Source organism: Choloepus didactylus, chromosome X, assembly GCF_015220235.1.
Source record: "Choloepus didactylus isolate mChoDid1 chromosome X, mChoDid1.pri, whole genome shotgun sequence".
Taxonomy (NCBI): Eukaryota; Metazoa; Chordata; class Mammalia; order Pilosa; family Megalonychidae; genus Choloepus; species Choloepus didactylus.
Genome location: NC_051334.1, coordinates 29,233,346 through 29,256,883, shown reverse-complemented (window position 1 = coordinate 29,256,883; position 23,538 = coordinate 29,233,346). Strand labels below are relative to the sequence as shown.

Sequence of the window (23,538 nt, the reverse complement as noted above, 5' to 3'; positions counted from 1 at the left end):
CCTTTGGAACACTGATAAGATGACTCTCTTGATACTTAGCAAAAGGCTGTAGATCTTGGTTTGAACTAAGGTGGACTTACCTTCATCAGCAAAGTGTAAACTTCCTTTACTGTTGAAATATCATTGGTGTCCATGGTAACGCGCTTCCCCAGTCCTCAAAGTGATCACTTAACAAAGTTTAACACAAACTAAACAAAACAAAAACCTTTTCACTGTGGTACACTCAGACCACATGGTTTGATTGTTATTGAAATTTCTTGATATAGGCTCAACTTTATTCACTATTTGCCTACTTCAAAAAAAGGGCAAACCTCTAAATAACTACTAAAAAGTTATAAGCATATTGCATAAATATTTTTCTACATGTCACCTTCACCTCTAAGAACCCACCCTGAAAATCTTCAGAACCATGGCTCCCTTGGTTGTTAATGAGCAATAACTTGGACACTCTCCTTACCACAGCTTGTTTTGATAATGCCTTTGATGGTAAGTTAAAGAACAGATGGGTAGGGAGGATCAGATGTCCCCCACTTTGACAGTGTTACTCCAGGCATAGCCACCTAATGAGTGACAATACAAAGGCACGTGGCAGCTCCTGGGTGAGTTCTTACCCTAGGGTAAAACTGCCTTACAAATACATTTGAAGCTTGTTCAACTTCTCGCTCCATTTTTCCCTTCTCTGGTTCATTTCATTTTCATAGTAAAACAGAGCTGGGGAACTGAAGACAAAGAAAAATGAACAGGAGGAAATGGCATAGGTTACAGTATAGACATTGCTGTCTTTGAATCCACAATCCACTTCTTACAACCTGCATACTCATCACCTGGCGATTGTGTTAAAATGCACATTCTGATTCTCTGAGTCTGGATTAGAGCCTGAGAGTCTGCATTTCTGATACCTTCTGGTCTGGGAACCGTCGAATGAGTAGCCGCAGCACTGTAAAAGACTTCATCGCATTTAATTCTGAATCCCTCCTGATGACAAATCATTCATATGGAGTCATCTCTCCTTGGATTGAAAATAAAAGAACAAAACTCACAGGCAGAATAAAATCTCAAATCAATGCATATTTAAGAGGTAGGCTCTCTCCATTCACAACTCTTTGAATCTTAATAAAAATTCTGGGAGGTAGGGTACATTATCCCCATCTCCCAGGTGAGGGACTGGGTAATAGACATGCAAAGAAGCCTGACCGAAGTCCCATGCTTGGAAAGTGGTAGAGTGACATGTTGCCCTGAGGTTTTGTGTACTCACACTCGGCAGTTTTGTGTAGCGTTTCACATGAGCAGAAGGGCTTTTGTAGACATGAACACATTTGATCCTCACAATATGTATCCTGTGAGGAAAGTTGACTAGACCTTATTATCCTTATTTTGTAGATGAGGAAAGTCAGGCAGGAAAGATTAAATGGCCTGGGCAAAGTCCCACAGCTAATTAGCAGCAGAGCTAGGTCTGTCACTGAGCCCTTCTGACCCTAGCCCTCTTCTTTCATTTATTGTCATCGTGCTCTTCAACAGTAATCAATTTATAAACTAGAATGAAATCAACAACAACAACCACTAATGAGCTTTAGAATTTTCCCACAAGGAAAAATCAGCAATATTTACAACCCAAACCTATTAAAATAACTTTTAAATAGGAGGCACTGGTGTGCAGCTTTCATCTCTGTATCAAAGGTCATAAAACTTAAATTTCCAGTGATTCCTAACTCTATAGTGGTGGTGGTGGGGTGTTATGAATCGTACTATGTTAACTTTAAGAGTTTTCATAATTATCATATTTTCATTCTCACATTTTAAGCTAAATTTCTAAGTTTTAGTTGTTTTTATTGATTTTAGAAGTCTGTCTTTGGTGATTGGGAAGTAAGACTCACTTAAGGTGAATCTGCTTTATTTCTCTAAAGAAAAATGGTATCTATTTCACTCTATGGATTATTCTAATTTCTATATCTTTAATCTTTCTCAACTGGCTCTTTTCCATCAGTATTTAAACATAAATATCTTTCTCCCATAGTAAAATAAAAGGATCACTTTTTAAAACACATGTTGCTACACATGCCACCCTATTTCTCTCCTTTCCTCCAGAGACAAACATTTTTAAATACCCATCTATATGCACTATCTCTCCTTCTCCATTGTGTTCTTCAAGCAGCTATAGTTCAGATTCTACCTCTGTCACTGTCAGACCCCAGAAAAAAGAGTCTAACATATAGAAGGAATGTCTGATCCACGGGCCCTGCTGCTTATCTCATAAATACCAGGTGTGCCATAAACTAAGGGTTGAAGGCTGTTTTAGGAATCCCAGTCACAGTGGCACCTAGACTCCAGGGGGCAGACAAGGCAAGATCAGATATGCCCATAAGATGAATGACCACAAACAAGCCAAAAGGTCTGCTTCCCCCACATAGATAATATAGTGCACATCAAAGAAGAGTAGTGTGCTAGAACCCTAGTAACCAGTCAGCAGAAATTGATAAGCACTCACCCAATCGAGGCCCAGAACACACTCAGCATGACCCTTCCCCCCCAACACCCAAAGTGGGCTTTCCTTTAAAAAATGCTGCTCTCAGAAAGAGGGCCAGAGCCATTTTTCCTTTCTTTCTTTTCTGATGGCTCCCACCTGCTTTCTTCTGCTTTCTTCCTCTAATAAACCTTAAACTCTCTACTTAAACCATGACTCACTGTGTTGTGTGAATTCTTGAATGGCTCTGGACCTAACAGTCACTCCACTGAAACCACTATCCCTAGAATCATCAATTACCTATATTTCGGTTAACTCATGGGTCCATCTGAATTCCAAGCAGCATTTGATGTGTTTACTTCTCCTTTCCTTTGTGAACTGCTCTTTATCCCCTGACTCCTGAAGCTAAAGGCTCTATCGAGTTTCCCCCAAGACCCAAGCTTGTTTCTTCTCTGTTTCCATTATAGATTCCTCTTCCTATGTTCAGTACTCATTAATTCAACAAATATTTATTGAACACATACTCTGTTCTCTGAGTTATGCTACATTCTGGGGATAAAATTGTGATTAAAAAAATATTGTCTCTATCCTCCTGGAACTTATGGTCTAACGGAGACAGGCCATAGGCAGTCAGGAAAGGATTCCCCAAAGGAATGATGGTTTAGCTGAAATCTGATGGGTGTGTAGGAATTGATGAGGTAAAGAGGGAAGGAAAGAACATTATGTGCACAGAGAATGCATGCACAAAGGCCTTGGATCATGATGAACAAGGAAGAGTATAGGGTTTGGCTAGAGAGGATAGTAAGGACATGTCAATTTTATTGTTTAAAGAGCAATAGGAAACATTGAAGTATTTTAAGTGGTGAAGGGTCATGATCAGATCTGCATTTCTGAAAGATCATTCTGACTATAATATAGTGAACAAATTCAAGGATGCAATAGTTGATCAGGGCAGATCAAGGCTATTTAGTAGTCCAGCCTATAGATGATGGTTGTTTACTGTAGGCTGATAGCAGCAGAAATGAAAAGAATGAAGCATTGGATTAGATATGAGGAATATGGGAGAGTAAGTTTTCAAAGCTGGCTTATAGGATAAATGACCCTTGAATCATTTGTGTGGAGATATGTTAGGGGTTCTAGACAGATTAGGAGATTAATGTTAGTATTATAATGGGAAAGGAAAAAGAATAGTTGAGGATGTAGGTAAATTTGTAGGTTTGGAGGCAGGATGGTGAATGAGTGCCCATCAGATAATTTCTATGTTTACTGTGAAAAGTGAGGAAAATTTAACTACTGAGATTGAAGGGGAACATGGTAAGATGTTAAGTTTAAGAAAGTGGAAAAAAAATTTCAAGTGGCAGTTGAAAATAAGGCTAGGCAAACTTAGAAAAATTGCTAGCCAATGGATCTCTGATTTCAAAGATGAAAGTAAAATTTTCATCAATTAAAAGCCTTTCTATGCCGTGAACAACTGATTGTACACTGTGGATGGCTGTATGTTATGTGAATATATCTCTATAAGATTGTAGGAAAAAATATAAATAGAGGTAAAAGTGCTGGAGAAAACATGGAGAGAGGGATGTACCTATTTACTGTTGATGAGGAGGCAGAATGGTGTAGACTTTCTGGAGGTCACTGTGGTGGTTCCACAAGAAGCTAAGTATGTGGGGCCATAAGGTCCTACAACCTCGTTATGGGGTATGTATTTGGAAGATCTGAGAGCAGAGACATGAATGGACATTTGCACACTGGTGTTTATGGAGGCAGCATTCATGACTTGCAGTGGGTGGAGGTGGCCTTAGGGTACATCAACTGAGGAACAGAATGGTGAAGTGTGGCATATGCATCCAATGGAATATTGAGCAACTATGAGAAGGAGTGAAGCTGTGAGACACACAACGAGGTGAATGGATCCTGTAGACTTCATGTTGAGTGAAGTATGCCAGAAACCAAGGCAAACACTATAATGCCTCACCAGTATGGACTAACTACAATGTGTAAATTCAGAATTGAATCTTAGAGCACAGCCTAACAGGGAAGTGATCATTGTAATGGTCCCTAGATTGTAAGCTCTTAAAGCAGTCAAATCTATTCCTGAATTGTAATGGCCGTCTCCAAACTCTGAGATGCTGAACCCTTTGTATATAACCTGATTGGTCTCTGGAACATTGGGTATCTGTGTGACACCTGAAACTCAGAGCTAGAGCTCAGCAGATATGAATGTCAGTATTAGCACATACAGCAGCTGTTAAAAAAAAGCTGAAATAGAGCCCAGACTTCAATTAGAGATATGAATGAAGCAGATCTGGTTAAGAGTAGAGAAAATTAGACAAAAGAGTAAAGGTTGAAACTGACTATGTTCAAACTTCAACTTCCATGTGAGACCAAGGGAAGAGAAGTTTATTTGGTGTAGGATCTATATTTTCTAAACAATATAACTTCTACAGTCAGTTTGTTCAAACACTACAATTACATGGAACTTTGAATAGGAAGTGAGCTATGGTAGATCTATATAGATTAGAATGAAATAGCAACACATCCTAAAGTAATTTGGGTGGAGAATAAAAATATATATTCAGGGCCCCCCTGAAGAGCTGGGGGAGAACGCAAAGGTGTTGGACTTCCTCACCTGTATTGTTGCTGATGTGCTCACAGACATAGGGGACTGGTGGTTTGATGGGTTGAGCCCTCTACGACAGGACTTGCCCTTGGCAAGACTGTTGCTGCAAAGGAGAGGCTAGGCCTGCATATAATTGTGCCTAACAGTCTCCCCCTGAGTGCCTCTTTGTTGCTCAGATGTGGCCCTCTCTCTCTAGCTAAGCCAACTTGGCAGATGAAATCACTGCCCTTCCCTGCTATGTGGGATCTGACACCCAGGGGTGTAAATCTCCCTGACAACATAAGATATGACTCCCGGGGATGAATCTGGACCTGGCATTGTGGGATTGAGAACATCTTTTTGACCAAAAGGGGGATGTGAAATGAAACAAAATAAAGCTTTAGTGGCTGAGAGATTTCAAATGGAGTTGAGAGGTCACTCTGGTGGACATTCTTACGCACTATATAGGTAACACTTTTTAGGTTTTAATGCACTGGAATAGCTAGAAATAAATACCTGAAGCTACCAAACTCCAACCCAGTAGCCTTGACTCTTGAAGATGATTGTATAGCAATGTAGCTTACAGGGGGTGACAGCGTGATTGTAAAAGCCTTGTGGATCACACTCCCTTTATCTTTAGTGTAGGGATGGATGAGTGGAAAAATGGGGACAAAAACTAAATGAAAAATAGGGTGGGATGGAGGGGATGATTTGGGTGTTCTTTTTTACTTTTATTTTTTATTCTTATTCTCATTCTTTCTGGTGTAAGGAAAATGTTCAAAAATAGATTGGGGTGATGAATGCACAACTATAAGATGGTACTGTGAACAGTTGATTGTACACCATGGATGATTGTATGGTATGTGAATATATCTCAATAAAACTGAATTAAAAAAATGAATTACATAAAAAAAGCCTTTCTACACCATGCAGAAAACCAGTGCTCTCTCTAATCTTTGGCAAATTTTAGCTGGCTTCTGGGAGAAACACTGGGTGTAAAAGGGAAACATGGTATCACTTTCCTCTCTCTGCTACACTGAAGTTAGCAACTGGTGAAGAATGGCACCCACATGCCAAACATTGAAAAATTTATGCTGATCCAGTTAGTGCTTATGGGACCACATATATGGAAGTTACCAAATATTAGTTCAAAATGAATTTTCCTAGGAGGATAGTTGAGCACTGCCAGAAGTAAGTAGATGAGATCTGACAGAAATCCACAAATGCCACCTTAATAATGAAGGGTAAGGTCTGAGGTGAGGGAGCGCTGAGGGAATGCTTTTTGCTACTGAGTTCCACAGCAATCAAAATAGTCATGGTCAAACTCCGGAAATCACCCAGGCAAGGAAGCATCAGGGAGAGGGTTGGAGTAGCTACCCAAGTTATTGGAACAGGGCAGGGATGCCCACTATAGAAAGCTGAAGGGTTTTGTAATATATCACATGCAGAGAAGAATCTACACAAGGACAATGTTCATCATAATTCTTCTTTTCATACCATTTCTCTCCGCCTGCCAAATTGCTGAACTGATTATGTGTCTATCATCTGCCTCACCTCCAGCTTACTACTTGAGGAGGGGGGTGTGTGTTCTAATGGCATCCAAGTTTCCATGAGGTGATGCTAAAAGAATCATTCCATGAGGCCAGGGTAAGACAAAGGGAATTGCTTGTAGAGTGATGAGTAAAAGTCCAACACTGAGCTGATGAAAAGAGATGATGCAGTGGAAGAGCATAATTTTGAAAGCATCAACTACAGAAAACAGAAGAAAATATGATATGTGTTCACAGTACTACTTGAGAAAATTTCACTGTAAGAAATAGAAGATGGGATACAAGATCTGATAAAAGAGAAAGGAAGGAAAGGGGAAATTAAAAGAATGTTATATACAAAGCTTAATAAAGAAATGAAAATTATTTAGCACATTAAAAACCTGTATTGTAAACAGTAAAGAGGAAATTGACTCTGCAGAATTACTAAGATAGAGGAAAACTTGAGGGGTTTTCCCCATTAGGTAGAGAGAAAATATAAAGAGAGAAAATTTTTGAGAAATTGTAAATGTAGAGGCAGCGAAGATAATTGTATCTCTGAAGATCAGATCACAAGAAATGGAATAGAAATAGTAGCAAAAGATGCAATAAGAGAACACTTTTCTTAAGAAAAGAGAGACTTTGATTTTTAGATAAAATGATTGACAAAATAGGTGTTTAGAAAATTTCCTAAAATATATGATTTTCTCTCCTTGGAAAAGAGGTCAAAATAATATTGACTGCATTTACTTTTAGATATTGTATTTTGGTTTAGAATGCGTTGTTATATATGAACTGGAATCAGAGCAATGTGTGTATTGGTTGGTGACACCTGGTTATGGAACTGCTTTAATCTCTAAATATAAATATTTATTCCCTATGTAAGCTAAAAAAATGGACCTACTTCTCTCAGCATGCTTTACAAATAAATAAGGTGATAAAACAAAAACTTTCTTCTGATTATAAAAACCTTGGAACCTCAGTACTGCCATGGTTTGGCTCATCTATTTTTGGCTAATGCTTTGATCCAGAGCTTGACACTTATGTCATTATTGGTAAATACAAGCAATTCTCAGCCAATTGCTGCTGAGATGCATAATTAGCGTAATGCACATCCCTTGTAAACTATGTCCATCTCAGCGAAGAACATCCAGATGTTGAAAATATTCTGCTCAAGGACAAGATTGGGAGGAATGGCGATTTGGGTCACTTCATTCCTTTTCCTCTATCCTTAACAAATAGGCTTTTTTTAAAACTGCCTCTATTCAATTAGGTTGGTGTGTTAATGGTCAGAAAAATAATATGATATGATATGATGATATAATATAATGTTATATTATATACTTAGTTTAATTTCTGTAGCTAAATTAGGAGCTATCTGGAAAAAACTGGCTATCCACACAGACTTTTTTTTTAAAAGACAGGTTCTTGGTATTTTCAGCTTTCTTCAGGTTATGCTGTGGTAAGATCAAACCCTAATTCTCAGTAGCTTACCACAATTTATTTTCACTCATGTTACATCTTGGCTATGGTGGCTGAAGATGTGCTCCATGTGTCTTCTTCATTCCAGGTTTCCTTCTGAAGGACCAGCTCCTATTTGGGACATGTGTTTCTTGTTTCAGAAGGGGAAAAAAAAAGAGCTGAAACACGCAATGGCTTTTTTCTGCTTTTGCTTAGTTGTAATGTATACAATCCATTGGCATCATATTGGCCAAACCAAGTCACAGTGCCCAAACTTTACATCATATAAAGGAACACATATCCTTTTCACAGGGCATTTCTGAAAATCACATGGCAATGGGCAGAGGTGTATAGTCTTCTTATAGGAAGGGAGCAAGTGATTGGGAAATCTACCACATTTGGCAAAATTAAATGCAAGAAAGCATAAAAGTCATAATGTATGAAACAAGAAGAGGAAGTTCAAATAAAACCCTCCCCTATAAAAAATATGTTTGATCAAAAAATACAACTATTTGTCATCTACAGATTCACAAAGAAAACAATAACATCAGAAAGATTAAAGGAATTGATAAATCTCTTATGTAAATATAGACAAAAATATACTGTAGAATCAGACAAAAGAATATAATTTATGATACTAATTAATGGAGAATATCATTAGGATACCCAAATAGCATGTGATTAAATTCAACATCTATTTTTCATAATAACTATTTGTAAATTAAGAACAGAAGAATATTTCCTTAATATGATAAAGTGTGTATATCACAAACCAAGAGTCAATACCATATTTAATATTGAACACAGAAGTAATTTAGAAATCCCACTAAAGTCAGGAACAAGATAAGGATGCCTTTTATCCCTACTATAATTCAATTTTCTTCTGGAAGTTCTATCCAGTGTCATATGGTAAGGAAAAGGAATGAGGTATAGATACTGGAAAGCTGGGGGGAATATTACTGTTTTCAGAAAATATCAACATGGAAACTTCAGAGAAGAAAGTTTAAAACTATTAGAATAACAATAAATCTCAGCAAAGCAGATAGTTGCAAAATAATAATACAAATTAATACTGCTTCTACAAAACAGTAAGAACTAGTTAAAAATATAAAAGAGAAAGATCCTTTATTGACAACACAATCTGAACACCACCATATCCATAGCCACCTTTTTGGCAAGCACCCAAAAGATAGTTTGCCATGCCTTATACATGACTTCATTTCCCTGACCACAGCAAAGTTGGTCAAGAATTGGCTCCTGACCCAAAAGCAGCCATGCATAAGCCAGCCAGGAGCCTCAAGCTTCTCAAATGAGGTGCTCTTCATGTATTAGTGGTTCTGAACCAACCAGATCCTTTCTATTAATATGAAACACACCTAGGTATATAGTCACTAGAACATCTCGGAGGCTGAGGCACACACAGGAAGAAGGAAGTTAGTGGAAGTCCAAGGCAGTAGATGCTTTGAATGGGAGGGGAGAAGCAGAGAAGGCAATGAAAGAGGAGGAGGAAGATTTGGACAAAGAAGCCAAGATGGAGGAGCTGAGGCACAGATGGTGTGTGCTGGTTAAGAGTTGTTTTGTCATTCCACCTAGAAGGTATTACATGTTACATAAGTCCTGATTGGATTAGCCGTGGAAACGAAAGTAAAAACAGAAGGCAGTCTGAATGTATAAGTTTCTTACAAACTAAAATGGCCAAACACAGATGCCATTTGTAATAGGAACAACAAAATATGTTAAAAAACAAGTAAAATGTCTGTCAATAAAAGACCCATTTAAAGAAAAAGTACACTATTTTAAATAAAAAGTAATTAAACAAATGGAGAATTACATAAAGAAGATTTAATATTCAAAGATGCAACTAGACAAAACTTAATTTATGAATTTAAATGCAATTTTAATCAAAATATCAATTGGATATTTAGAAACTTGACAAAACTGTTTTAAATTTTCTCTGAAAGGTTCAAATAGATGAACTACTTCCAGAATATGTATCAAAGAACTACTCAGATGCAAGACATATATATAAGGCTATTAATCATGTCATACTTTTTAAAATGCAATTTTATTGAGGTATATTCACAAACCATACAATCATCCAAAGTGTACAATCAATTGTTCACAGTATCTTCATATAGCTGTGCATTGACCACCACAATCAATTTTTGAACATTTTCATTACTCCAAAAAATAAAAATAAGAATAAAAATAAAAATAAAAGTAAAAAGAACACCCCAAACATCCCATAATAGAGGGGACCCTATTATTCATTTAGTTTTTGTCCCCATTTTTCTACTCATCCATACATACACTGGATAAAGGGAGTGTGATCCACAAGGTTTTCACAATCACAGTCACACCATAAGCTATATAATTATACAGTTGTCTTTAAGAATCAAGGCTACTGGATTGCAGTTCAACAGTTTCAGGTATTTCCTTCTAGCTATTCCAATACACTAGAAACGATAAAGGAATATCTTTTTAATGCATAAAGAATAACATCCAGAATGACCTCTCGACTCCATTTGAAATCTCTCAGCCACTGAAACTTTATTGTGTTTCATTTCTCTTCCCCCTTTTGGTCAAGAAGGCTTTCTCAATTCAGCAATACCAGAGCCAGGCTCATCCCTGGGAGTCATGTCCCACATTGCCAGGGAGATTTACACCCCACGTAGGGAGTCAAGTCCCACATAAGGGGGAAGGCAACAAGTCCACCTGCCGAGGTGGCTTAGAAAGAGAGGCATGGCATACTTTTATAATAATAAAATCTGAAAGTATCTAAAATATTTAAATAGATTATGTCATATCCATACTAAGGGAAACACCTAAATCATTGAACTGGTATCAAAAAGTTTGTCCTTGTCTGCAAATTAGGCTCAGACCTTTATACAAGTCACTTCTCTGCTATATAAAATCAGCTGGATTAGATGATTCCTAAAGCTTCTTTCAACGTTGACAACCTTGGATCCTAGCAATGGATTTAATAGTGCTGACCAAATATTAATATGGACCTGGGGCTGGGAATCGGGTTTTTCTATTTATTTTGTGTTTCTTGCCTACAGTGTGAATTTTTTTTTACTACTGTTGGTATGCAAACATTTCATCTACCAAACCTATAGCAAAAGAACATATAAATTGACATCTCGATGCTGGGAATAGCCATATGGTCTGATACGTAGTTCTTAAATATTGAAAAAAATGAAGATTAAGTGGAGATAGTCTGCGAATTCACAGCTGCTCTTTACAGAAGAGCTATCAGAAAGGCAGTAGGTGCCACACCAGTTCCAGAAAAGCACTTCGTTCCAGTAATGGACTAACATAAAATGTAATTCTTATCATCCAATGTAACTTTCAGGACTATCCACATATCAGAAAGAATCAACACTTTCTCAAGGTAACATACAATGTGCAATAAAATAAGCTCTCACATTAGTAAATATCTTTTTCCCCCACTGAAATGTCAAGGATAAATATGCTGAAGTTTTTCACAATCCAGATGTCCTTGAAAACCTCATCTGTGGCTGATTGCAGAGAGCCAACTGATGCAAAGCAACAATGGCTGAAGTTCATAATGTTACCAAAAGTATCCAAAACTCAAGTGATCCCAGTTGGAATAATGGTTCCCTCAATCAAAACATATGTTTTCAAAGTAACTCTTTTCCTGATTTAAGAAAGAAAATGGGACCGTCAAAGATGTTTAGGTCACGAGTGAGGATGTTCTGTCCACAGGCTTAATCTAGCCTCCTGATTAATTAGGCCGAGTCCCCAAGATAATCTCTATTAGAACCCCAATTTGAATTTACAAAATAACATTGCAAGTTTTTGCTGGCAAAAGTCTAATGGGTAATAAGAAATAGATGATATTTGCAAATATAGCTCATTTTTCTAAAAAATAAAATGCAATATCCCCTGCTTTTCAGAAGAGCAAGCTGGGTTTTATTAAATGTTAAAATGTAGCAAAGAGAAGACTTTAAAAGATTTAGTCAGTGAATGTTAGAAATTGGTTAAAATATTTTAAATTAATTACTGCAAGGTTTCTCACATATTCATATATGAACAAAAGATTAATACATCTATGATAGGATGAGTATGACTTTTGCTTCTTCTTCCATCTATTATGCTTTCTACTGCTGTTGTCCATGTCTGTGTCTCATGTGTGTGTGTTTGGGTGTGTGTGTGCATCATCATTGTACAAGTATATCTTTCTATGATACTCTATTCATTCCTTGTGTTTAAAAAAAAACATACTTTTCTCCTTAGGTTTGTCTCTTTTTCCTAGAGTTTTCCCTTCTCTTTCTCTACTTCCCAGTCCTATCATTCTTCCTTATTTGTTCATAATATAAATCAAAGCTTGACAAACTGTGGCCTGTGGGCCAAATCCAGTCCACCGCCTGTTTAAGTAAACTGAGTTTTACTGGAACACAGCCAAAACCCATTTGTTTACGTATTATCTGTCTGCTTTTGCACTACAAAGACAGAGTTGAGGAGCTGTGACAGGTACTGTATGATACGGCCTGTAAAGCATAAAATATTTATTCTCTGTTCCTTTACCAAACAATGTTTACCAATCCTTGATATAGGTAATAAGTGTGCCTTTCAAGTATTTTTGTTGTTGAACAGATAAACACTTCCCAAGGCATCTTTCATGGGGACACTTCATGAAAAAAGTTCCCCATCCAATAAATATGGGTAATTCTGCAAACTACAGTCCTGCTCACCTTCAAGCTTTAGAACATACATTAGCATATGAGGAGCTCTGATCCTTCCAGAAGAAAAGAAATCCATTGAAACTAATTTAGCTCAATGGCTGCAAAGGTGGTTATGCAGAGTGCCCCTCCTTCCCCTTTTAAATTTTCAGCGATGTCCTCAGGAAGTGGTGTTCCAAATAATATTCTTTAGAAAAGCTAAAAACAGCTTTATTCTTTTATCTGGGTGAGTAATGTGCCAGTTTGAATGTATTATGTCCCCCCAAATGCCATTATCTTTGATGTAATCTTGTGTGGGCAGGCCTATCAGTGTTAATTAGATTGAAATTCTTTGAGTGTTTCCATGGAGATGTACCCCACCCAACTGTGGGTAATGACTCTGATTGGATAATCTCCATGGAGGTGTTGGCCCGCCCATTCAGGGTGGGTCTGAATTAAATCACTGGAGCACTATATAAGATCAGACAGAAGGAGCAAGCTTGCTACAGCCAAGAGGGACACTCTGAAGAATGCATAGGAGCTGAGAGAGTAGCTACAGTTTGAAGATGGCCGTTGAAAGCAGACCCTTGCTCCCGAGAAGCTGAGAGAGGACAAATACCCCAAGTGCAACTAAGAGTGACATTTTTGAGGAACTGCAGCCTAGAGAGGAACGTCTTGGGAGAAAGCCATTTTGAAACCAGAACTCCGGAGCAGATGCCAGCCATGTGCCTTCCCAGCTAACAGAGGTTTTCCGGACGCCACTGGCCATCCTCCAGTTAAGGTACCTGATTGCTGATGTGTTACCTTGGACACTTTATGGCCTTAAGACTGTAACTTGGTAACCAAATAAACCCCTGTGCCAGTTTGAATGTATTATGTCTCCCAAATGCCATTATCTTTGATGCAATCTTGTGGGGCAGACATTTTAGTGCTGATTAGATTGGAATTCTTTGAGTGTTTCCATGGAGATGTGCCCCACCCAACTGTAGGTGATAATTCTGATTAGACATTTCCATGGAGTTGTGGCCCCACCCATTCAGGGTGGGACTTGATCAGTGGAGCCATATAAATGAGCTGACTCAAAGAGAAGGAACTCAGTGCAGCTGTGAGTGATGTTTTGAAGAAGAGCAAGCTTGCTAGAGAGGAACGTCCTGGGAGAAAGCCATTTTGAAACCAGAACTTTGCAGCAGACACCAGCCACGTGCCTTCCCAGCTAACAGAGGTTTTCTGGACGCCATTGGCCATCCTCCAGTGAAGGTACCCGATTACTGATGTGTTACCTTGGACACTTTATGGCCTTAAGACTGTAACTGTGTAGCCAAATAAACCCCCTTTTTATAAAAGCCAATCCTTCTCTGGTGTTTTGCATTCCTCAGCATTAGCAAACCAGAGCAACCCCCTTTTATAAAAGCCAATCCATTTCTGGTGTTTTGCATTCCAGCAGCATTAGCAAACTAGAACAGTGAATGATCTTATTTATTGTTCTAAAATAATTACTGTTCAATTATTTATTTATTTTTCTGTAGATCAGGGAACACCATTGAAAAAAAAAAGGCTCCCCATCCTTGTTCCAAGCATGTCAGATGTCCTAATGGGAAGGGAATAAAGAAGAACTGAAGGGGCAAAAGAAAGGCTATTAAATGCCTTCCAAAATGGTGAAGCTCTGTGTATTAACCTCAATACAGTCATTAGAGTCAATGATCTCTACGTGGGCATGACCTGGATTCAAGAGGGTAGAGGCACTGTTATCTAAGATTTAGAAATAGCATTAGACATTTACTCCAGGAGCATGTAAATATGCTTATGTGATAGTAATGGCAAGATTAAATATATTCCTTGTCACGGAGACTTGCTCTGAGACAACATGAGGCTCTGTGCTTGCAAAAGTGATGGCAAAAGTGATGGAAAAGCTGAAAAATAAAGTGTAAGAAAAAGTTCCAGCAACTGGGATTCATTTCCCTCTTTCAAAGGTGAGAAAACAGAGGGAGATTCACTGAGAGACTTCCAAGAACAGGAATTATAGGTCTACCGATCCCTAAAAAGACCAATAAAAGATAAATTAGATTCATTTATTTTCTGTTAGGTCCTGTATGCAATCATAAAGAAGACACTGTTCCTCCCCTCAGCTCCTTTGATGTTGAGTAACAGGCAGAAACATGTGGCATTAACATAAGACCAAGTGCTGGGATAGAAGAGATACCTGCCTCTGCCTGGCAGCTGGAGATGTGATGAAGGGGCACGAGCATCAGGGAAGTTTCCACAGAAAAGCTGCCCTGCCAGTATTTCCTAAAAGAAAGAACTGTTTCCATAATTAGAAAGAGGTTGCCTTCAGCTTTTCCATTTAAGTTCCCTGTAAGATACATCTGAGAGTAGTACTCACTCTCGTAAGCAACTTAGTCCATCAACTAAATCACAAGCTCTGCCAACTGTGCCCCTCCCTAGGCATAAAAGGTCTACTTGGAGCTCAGGTCCCTACTCTCTTGTTTTAGACCACACTTCATCTTCCAAGGCATGTGTGGGCCTCTTCCTTGGTTCTGTTCCCTGGAAGGTGGACACTCTGCTGCTGTGTGCACCCCTAGGTCTGAGGATTAGCTAAGGGGTGGCTGTTCATTGAGGGGTCAGGTGGATGGAAGATGGAGACTAGAACAATGGGCTGGGTGTCCACGTAGCTGTGTAGGCAGCGCCTTGTGGGACCGAGCTGAGGCAAAGGGAAGAAAGGGGGTTCTGGCTGGGGATGAGCTCTTCCTACACTGCTCAGTGTAGAACATATATTATTTCATTCTCTTGAAGCTGATTTATAACTTTTTCTGGGACTCACAAATTTTAGGTGCATGTTGGCCAATCATAATGCCTTATTAAATTTAGGAAGTTCAAATACATTGTGAATTTATTTATAATTTGGAAACTACTGGATGTGCTAAAATTTGTATAATTGTCATATTTATTATATAATTTTACATATAATTAAGGAGGTTTCCAGCTGCTGCAAAGAATATCTGTGAATATATTTACTTCATAATATATCATAAATCGAAATAACTGGGCACAATGATTATCAGACTTTAGCTTTCATTAAAATCCATGAGGGTGCTTATTTGAAAGGCAGTGGGAAACACTTCAGGAGTCTTGGCACCTAGCTGAAATGCCTAAATAACTACCAAGAGATTGTTTCTTCTTTTACGTGGCACCAGGCATTAGCTGGACTGTCTTGTTTCTCCACTTATGTGTTATGCCCTTTACATTAGAAACACATGATTACACCTATAGTCAATTGCTTGCCTGGCTCATCAGTGGCTCTATTTGGATTTCTTTTTCGCCTGTGGATAGAGGAATGGTATTTGGAGGCTCTTCATGGGGACATTTGAACCTCTATGGTAGTAGCCCACACCTCAAAGGCCAACCAATATTCCCCAGGTGTGTACACCCACACCTAGGCTTCTTCCCATTGGATGGATGCAAGTCTGGGGGCTTTCCCACATGTCTTCCATCACTGAGGGCAGTGGAGACTATTTTGTTCTGCATGTTTTAAAAAATATATATGCATGTGACCACCTGTGGGCATACATGGTTTATCTATACGCTACTCTGGAAAATTTCCCCCATTGGTAAATTAACTCCTCTAGAGTGCATGGGATTTTTCTCCTAAAAATTCTGACATATGGCATTTGACATATGAGCATTGTGACACTGTGCACACACAGAAATCCAAAGTTTCATGAATAGCTAATCCAGATCCTGCTTCAAAGTGGAACTTTAGCTTGTCAGCAAGCTTGCAAAAAAAGAACATTTATAGAGAAAGCAATCTTCTTTACAGTAATATTCCATGTGGTAATGTTACCCAGGTGACTCAAGAGTTAATGTACCTCCCTAAGTGTCCAACTTACTACTAGCAAGGAACTGAGGAACTGGGGAGTAAAGAGCCCAGTATTAGTTAAGTCAGCATTTCTGCAGCAAATCATACATCCTTGCTTATGTAAGTCCTACAACGCCAATGAATCTTTCTGTACAGAGGTTTCACAGCTTAGAGGGTGATCAGGCCAACTTACAACTTAAAGATTTGGTTTTTAAGTTTTATGTTTAATAGACTCAATTGTTCAGTTCTGACAAAACAGCTGCATTAGAAAACATGTGCATATCCTGTATCCAGATCTGGAATGATTTGAAAATTATGGCTCTTGTCCAATGATTGTATAACAAATGTCATCACAACTGTTGCTACTATAGCACTGGCAGTGCAAAAAAATAAATAAATAAAGAACCCACCTCCTGGGTTTTTCAAAACAGGGTCATTGTCCACACTTTCTGCTAATTTCCACGGAAACTTGTTTAACATTTAAATAGTAGCACCCCCCCCCCCCATAAAGAAGCTCTGGAAGTGTAGGAAGTTATTAAAAAATAAATGAAACTAATAAACTGATAAAAACTAATAAAAAGTGGTTCCCCATGGGGAGGGGAAGAGTTGCACTTAGCTCATCCTGGAACAAGGGTGGGAAGGGTATACTTTACTATATCTTTTTATATTTTTTAATTTGTGATTATATTACATATTCAAAAACTAATTTCAAAAATTAAATAAGGAAAAGCAATCAATCCAATAGAAAAATGGGCAAAAGACTTGAACAGACACTTGATACAAAAGATATCCAAATGGCTCACAAAGATGTGAAAAGGTTCTCAACTCCATTAGTCATCATGGAAATGCAAATTAAAACCACACTAAGGAACCACATCTCAAACAGAACAGTTCAAATGAAAAAGAAAATACCATGTGTTGGTGAGGATGTAGACCGACTGGAATTCCCATACATTGTAGGTGGGAATGTGAAATGACTCAATTACTTTAGAAAATTGTTTGGCAGGATCTCCTAAAGTGAGTAGATGCACACCTAATGAGCCAGCATTTCCATTCTTAGGTAAACACTCAAAAGAAATGCTGCACATGTGCACCAAAACATGTAACAGACTGTTCACAGAAGCACTGTTTATAATTGCCCCAAACTAGAAGCATCACAAATATTCAACTAGAGTTGAATGGGCAAACTGTTGTACATTCATGCAATGGGATGCCTTACATTAGTGAGAACGAATAATATATTACTATATACAACAAAGTGTATGAATCTCACAAACTAATCCAAATATATAGAATGTATGTTCAATTCCATTTGTGTCAAGTATAAAAGCAGACAGAATAGATCTATACTGTTAGAAGTCAGGATAGTGGTTCCCATCTTAGTGGAAGTGATCTGGATGTTGATTCCATGGCTGTGTTCAGCTTGTGAAGATGCATCAAGTTTTGGTATGTGCACTTTTCTGCTCATAAATTATGCTTAAAACACAGTGGTGCCTCAGGACTGTGTGATCCAGGATCCAAGGATTTACTTCAGTGCTGGCAGAGTGAATTTGTCAAAGCAATCCAGAGTTTTCCTAAGCCATAGAAGATATAGTTAGGGATGTGACAAATAATACTTTCTGTTGGGAGCATCAACTATAATGCAAGACCCAGTCAGATCTCAATGAACTGTGAGCAAGATTTCACAGGATTGTGGCAAAGTTGCTGCTAGAAATCCATAAGCATAAATCCACAGTTTATTGCTCAATAAGTGCCTACTTCATCACACACTGAAATGAGACCCGTTAGGATGGTTTTGAAAAGCAAACTTAGAAAAGGAGAAGGGAGGTGGGGAACTCAGCTTGCCATAATTGAATCATCAACTGCTAAAAGGTCAGAACTTTGGAACTGACAGTGCTAGCAAAGTGAAAAAGCCCATTGAGAAAGAAAACTCAATCCCAACCTTGATGAGAATTGCACTAGTTCCCCAGACCACCTGAAGGTGTCTGAATTATTGGCAAGGACACCACAGCTCATGAACTACATCCCTAAGAGCTTTTCTCACATCTTGGCATGCCCAGGAAGAAATAATGCCTTGTCTGCTCCATATGTATTGTGCTCAGTCAACCACACCAAAAGCAAAAGGGAGGCTGTCAGGTTCACTGGGAAAACAGAGCACATGTTGTTTTCACTTTCAAGGTTTCCAACATCGTGTTTCCCAATGAATAAGCAGTTGAGGCAGAAATGTTGACAGAGACATGAGTAAGTGGACAGGATTGGCAAAACACCACCCTGCAGTGTCCAAAATGGTGGCCACTGGCCACATAAGGCTACTGAAATGGACATTAAATAAAATTAAAAATTCATATTCTCAGTAGCACTGGCCATATATTGGTTACCATATTGAATAGCTTAGATTATAGAATATGTTCATCCTGTGGAAAGTTCTGTTTGACAGCCCTGCCTGAGACCAGGGGTCAGAAAATTAATTCCCATGGACTAAATCCAGTCTGCTATCTGTTTTTGTAAATAACATTTTATTGGAACTCATCTCATTAATTTACTTTTTATCTCTGGCTGTTTTTCTTCTTAAAATGCAATTTTATTGAGATATATTCATACATCATACAAACCATGCGAAGTATGCAATCTTTGGCTCACAGTATCACCACATAGTTGTGCATAAATCCCCATGATCAATTTTAGAACATTTTAATTACTCCAGAAATGAAATAAAAAGAAAAAAGAAAACCCACATCCTCCCATACCCCTTGTCCCCCCCTATTGTTGACCCACAGTATTGGTGTGGTACATTTGTTACTGTTAATGAAAGAATATTAAGATATTACTGTTAACTATAGTCCATAGTTTGCAATAGGTACATTTCCCCCATATACCCCTCTATTATTAACTCCTTGTAATAGTGTCATAAATTTGTTCTAGTTCCTGAAAGAACTTTTTAAATATTTGCACAGTTAATCACAGTCTTTGTCCACCACAAGATTCACCGTGTTGTACATTCCCATGTTTTAGCCTCCAACTTTACTTGTAGTGACACACATGACTTTAAACTTCCCCTTTCCACCACATTCACACACAACTTTCAGTACTGTTAATTATTCTCACAATAACTTGCTATCATCACCTCTATCCATTTCCAAACGTTTAACTTTGACCCAGTTAAACATTCTGCACATATGAAGCAACCACTCCCTATTCTTTAACCTCATTCTATATCCTGGTAATGTATATTCTATATTTTATGCCTATGAGTTTACATATCATAATTAGTTCATATCAGTGAGATCATACAATATTTGTTCTTTTGTTTCTGACTTATTTCACTAAACATGATGTCTTCAAGGTTCATCCATGTTGTCACATGTATCAGGACTTCATCCCTTTTTATAACTGAATAATACTCCATTGTATGTATATACCATATTTTGTTTATCCACTCATCTGTTGATGGACACTTGGGTTGTTTCCATCTTTTGGCAAGTGTGAATAATGCTGCTATAAACATTGATGTGCAAATGTCTGTTCACATCCCTGCTTTCAGATATTCTGGGAATATCCCAAGTAGTGGGATTGCTGGGTCATATGACAACTTTATATTTAGCTTCCTGAGGATCCATTATCTCTTGCTGTTTCTGAGCTAAAATGGCAGCATTGAGTAGTTGTGATGGATACTATCTGGCCCGCAATGCCTAAAATGTTTAGTATCTGGCCCTACAGAAAATGTTTGCTCAAAGACTTCATGGAAATCCTGGGGGCTTTCAATTCCTTCACACAAAACACTACACAGATCCTTCCAAATAACAACTAGAAATGTGAGTTGAGACATACACAGGCTTTTAAAATACCTGCTTAGTTTTAAGCAGGACTGACACCCTGGAGGAAGAAATTCGGTGTTATTGTTGAGCACCTACTTGTTCTCTAATGTTAATGCTTCATGCTGGGGGGGGGGTAGTAATAACACAAAACATGACTTCAAGGTGCTTACTGTTAAGTAAGAAGATAACGCAAATCACTTGCCTGCTGCCTTCACCTGTATGTCAGAGTGCTAAGAGTTCTGCTACTCTAAAAACACACACATCTATCATGGAGAACTCCATAGATGGGGCCTTTCTGCTGGGTGGTCATGGTAATGGCCTTGGGGTCCTTTCCCCCTAGGCTGAAGCATGCCTGAGGGTGGTGGACATCTTAGATTAGGTTCCTCAAGAAGCAGAGGCTGTTTAAGAGCAAGTAATTTATGTCCCTGGGAACCACTGGAACAGGAGTTGGGAAAGTGAGACAGGGAAGGAAAGGAAGGCAAGACATGTTCCATTAATAAACATACTACTACTGTGGGAAACTGTGGCTGAATTCCACTGGTGATCCCTGGGAGATCCTGTAGAGCACATCTCAGAGTTTTCCCACCTGAGAGACAAGCAAGCGGGAGGGTTTAGCCACCAACACCCATCCTCAGTGGTTGGGGGATGCTCCCAAAGACCTCAAGGCCATGCTACACCCCTACCCTTGCCACACACATGCCAGCACTTCCCACCTGCCCTGCACATGACCTGAGCATGTTCCTGTGTCTAGAGAAAGCCCTCAGCTAAAGAGTCACAGGTGCCAGCAGCAAGCGAAGCCTCGGAGGAGCTCTGTCTGCCTTGAAGTGAATCAGTCTCCCAGGAAGTGGCAGGAGGCCACGCTGACCCCTCCAATTCATGAAGGCCCTGTCAGCTTCCGGTGAGTCCAGCTGCCTGGCCCTGAGACACTGATGGCAGCAGAAAAGGGTGGCTATGAACTCTCTGCTGACCCTGTCTACCTTGTCCATCTCTATGCATCCAGCACAACACCAGGTGCAGAGTAGTTGCTTAATAGACCTTTGCTAAATCAATGTGTGATTCAATACCTTTGCTGATGATTTTCTCAAAATCAATGAGTTTACTCATGTTCAAAAAATTAAACAAAAAGGATATAAATACAGAAGGATGGATTTTACTCAATAAGTAGGGTATGCAAGAAATATCACATTACTTTATTTTTCAAAATTTAAACTTATTTTCTCAGCTCACATCCTCCTACTGACCTGTTCATGGTCCAAGCCTGATTGTTCCCTTGAAGAGGTTCTGTGGGCCAGGAATTTTGCTGGCATCAGTATCCCAATGCCTCACATCCATCCTCTCTGGGTGCATAATTCTGCCGTTCCCCTCCAAGGTCTTTCTGGGGTGCTGTGAATACATGGCGAGCAGATCTTCATACTTACACAACACAGAACCCCATACCACTGATCTCTTCTTAGTTTGGAATAATCTCATTCCCTCATACTTGGCCACTTCCCCCTCAACCTTTGTCTCCATCTAGATGCTTAGAAAGCCCAAGCATAGTTCCTTCAAAGATTTTGCCCAAAAAGGGGGATTGTCTTCAAGGAACTCAAATGGCTCCAAGGTGAGGCCTGGGTACTTCCTTGAAATGGAGAAAAGAAATATACAAAAAGACCAAACCACATGGTAATATCTCAGTAAATTATCCTTGTCATAGGTTATGCTGTCAAGAAGTGGACCTTGAAATGGAGGTTAGGGTACAAAATGTTTATCAGGGATCTACACTTGTGAAGGGAGGGGAGAGAAGCATGATTAGGGAGAGGGAGAAGCTGAACTGACATGCAATTCCCTGAAACCATGGCTAACATGGAGAGGAGCTCTGTGGGGAGTATTGCCTGTCAGAGCTGAGGTTCAAATGGCTGGGCATTGATACTTCTGTCTTGCTTAGTCACGATGATGGCTGTCCTGAGAAAGGGATGCCCTTGGCTGAGACAGCTCGCAGCAACTGAGGCTGACCTTGAAAGATTTGAAAGCTGGAGGCTGCGTGCCAACCACCATCCCCCCGAGCTGGGCAGCAAGTCCTTCCTTAAAGGGAGGTCTGTGTGGCACATCTCCATGTCCACCACCATCCTGCTACAGGGAGACGAGCAGTTCTGTTCTTCAAACACATATAAGTATACAGTGCTTCAAGTTTTTAAAACATGTTTCATATCTCTCATTTTCATCCTTACATGTAAAGCAAATATTATTATCTTCATTTTGCAGATGAGGATACAAAACTCAGAAATGTTTGTTGGCATGTGATCAAATGGAAGAAATGGGCCTTGCATTTAGTATCTGTTATGGCTTGAGTCATGTCCCTCAAAAAAGATATGTCAAAGTCCTAACCCCTAGTACCTCAGAATATGACCTTATTTGGAAATAGGGCCCTTGATGATGGCATTAGTTAAGGTGAGGTCATACTGGTAGGGTGGACCCTAATACCTCATGACCAGTGTTCTTAGAGGAGATCGATAGACACAAGGGGAAAAGGCCATGTGAAGACGGAGGAAGAGATTGGAGTGATGTATCCACAAGCCAAGGAAAGCCAAGGATTGCCAGCAAACCAACAGGAGCTCAAAGAGGCCAGGAAAGATTCTCCCCTACAACTTTAGAGGGAGCATGTCCCTGCCAACACCACGGGTACTAACTTAAGGCCTCAATATTTATTGAGAGACAACAAATTCTTATTGTTGTATACCACTTTAGTCTGTAGTTCTTTGTTACAGCAGCTCTAGGAAACAAAGTATTCTTCCCACTATTCCACATTGTACCTTATTTAACTCTGGAATGTGAATAAGAAGAGGTCTCAGACTCAGACACCCTTAGGGGCCAAGCAGGTAAGGGATATGAGTGAAGCCACCGATGTAACGGAACAAGCCCACAATGTGTGAGTGGAGAGGACAGTGGTCAGCTAGAGAGGACATGTCCGTTTCTAAAAGAGACAGTTGCTATTCAAGTCCTTCCAGGCAGATCTGCAGGCTTAGGCCAAGTTTTCCTCTTTTGCAAAAGAATGCATTACATTTTTTAAAACAAGCTGTGTTTTTAATGTGAAACATAGCAAATGTAAGAGTCAATTCACAAAAAGGATAACCTGTGAAGGCCCATTGTGATATATCTGTG

The 23,538-nt window shown here is 39.1% G+C and overlaps 1 protein-coding gene across 1 annotated transcript in view; it reads right to left on the bottom strand.

Moving 5' to 3' along the window:
• Positions 1–21,683, bottom strand: part of LOC119523695 (melanoma-associated antigen B4-like) — a 68,403-nt gene extending 46,720 nt beyond the window's left edge. The window contains 1 exon segment of the mRNA XM_037822504.1: positions 21,642–21,683. The gene's annotated coding sequence lies outside the window, so the exon portion shown is untranslated.
• Positions 21,684–23,538: the final 1,855 nt, after the last annotated feature.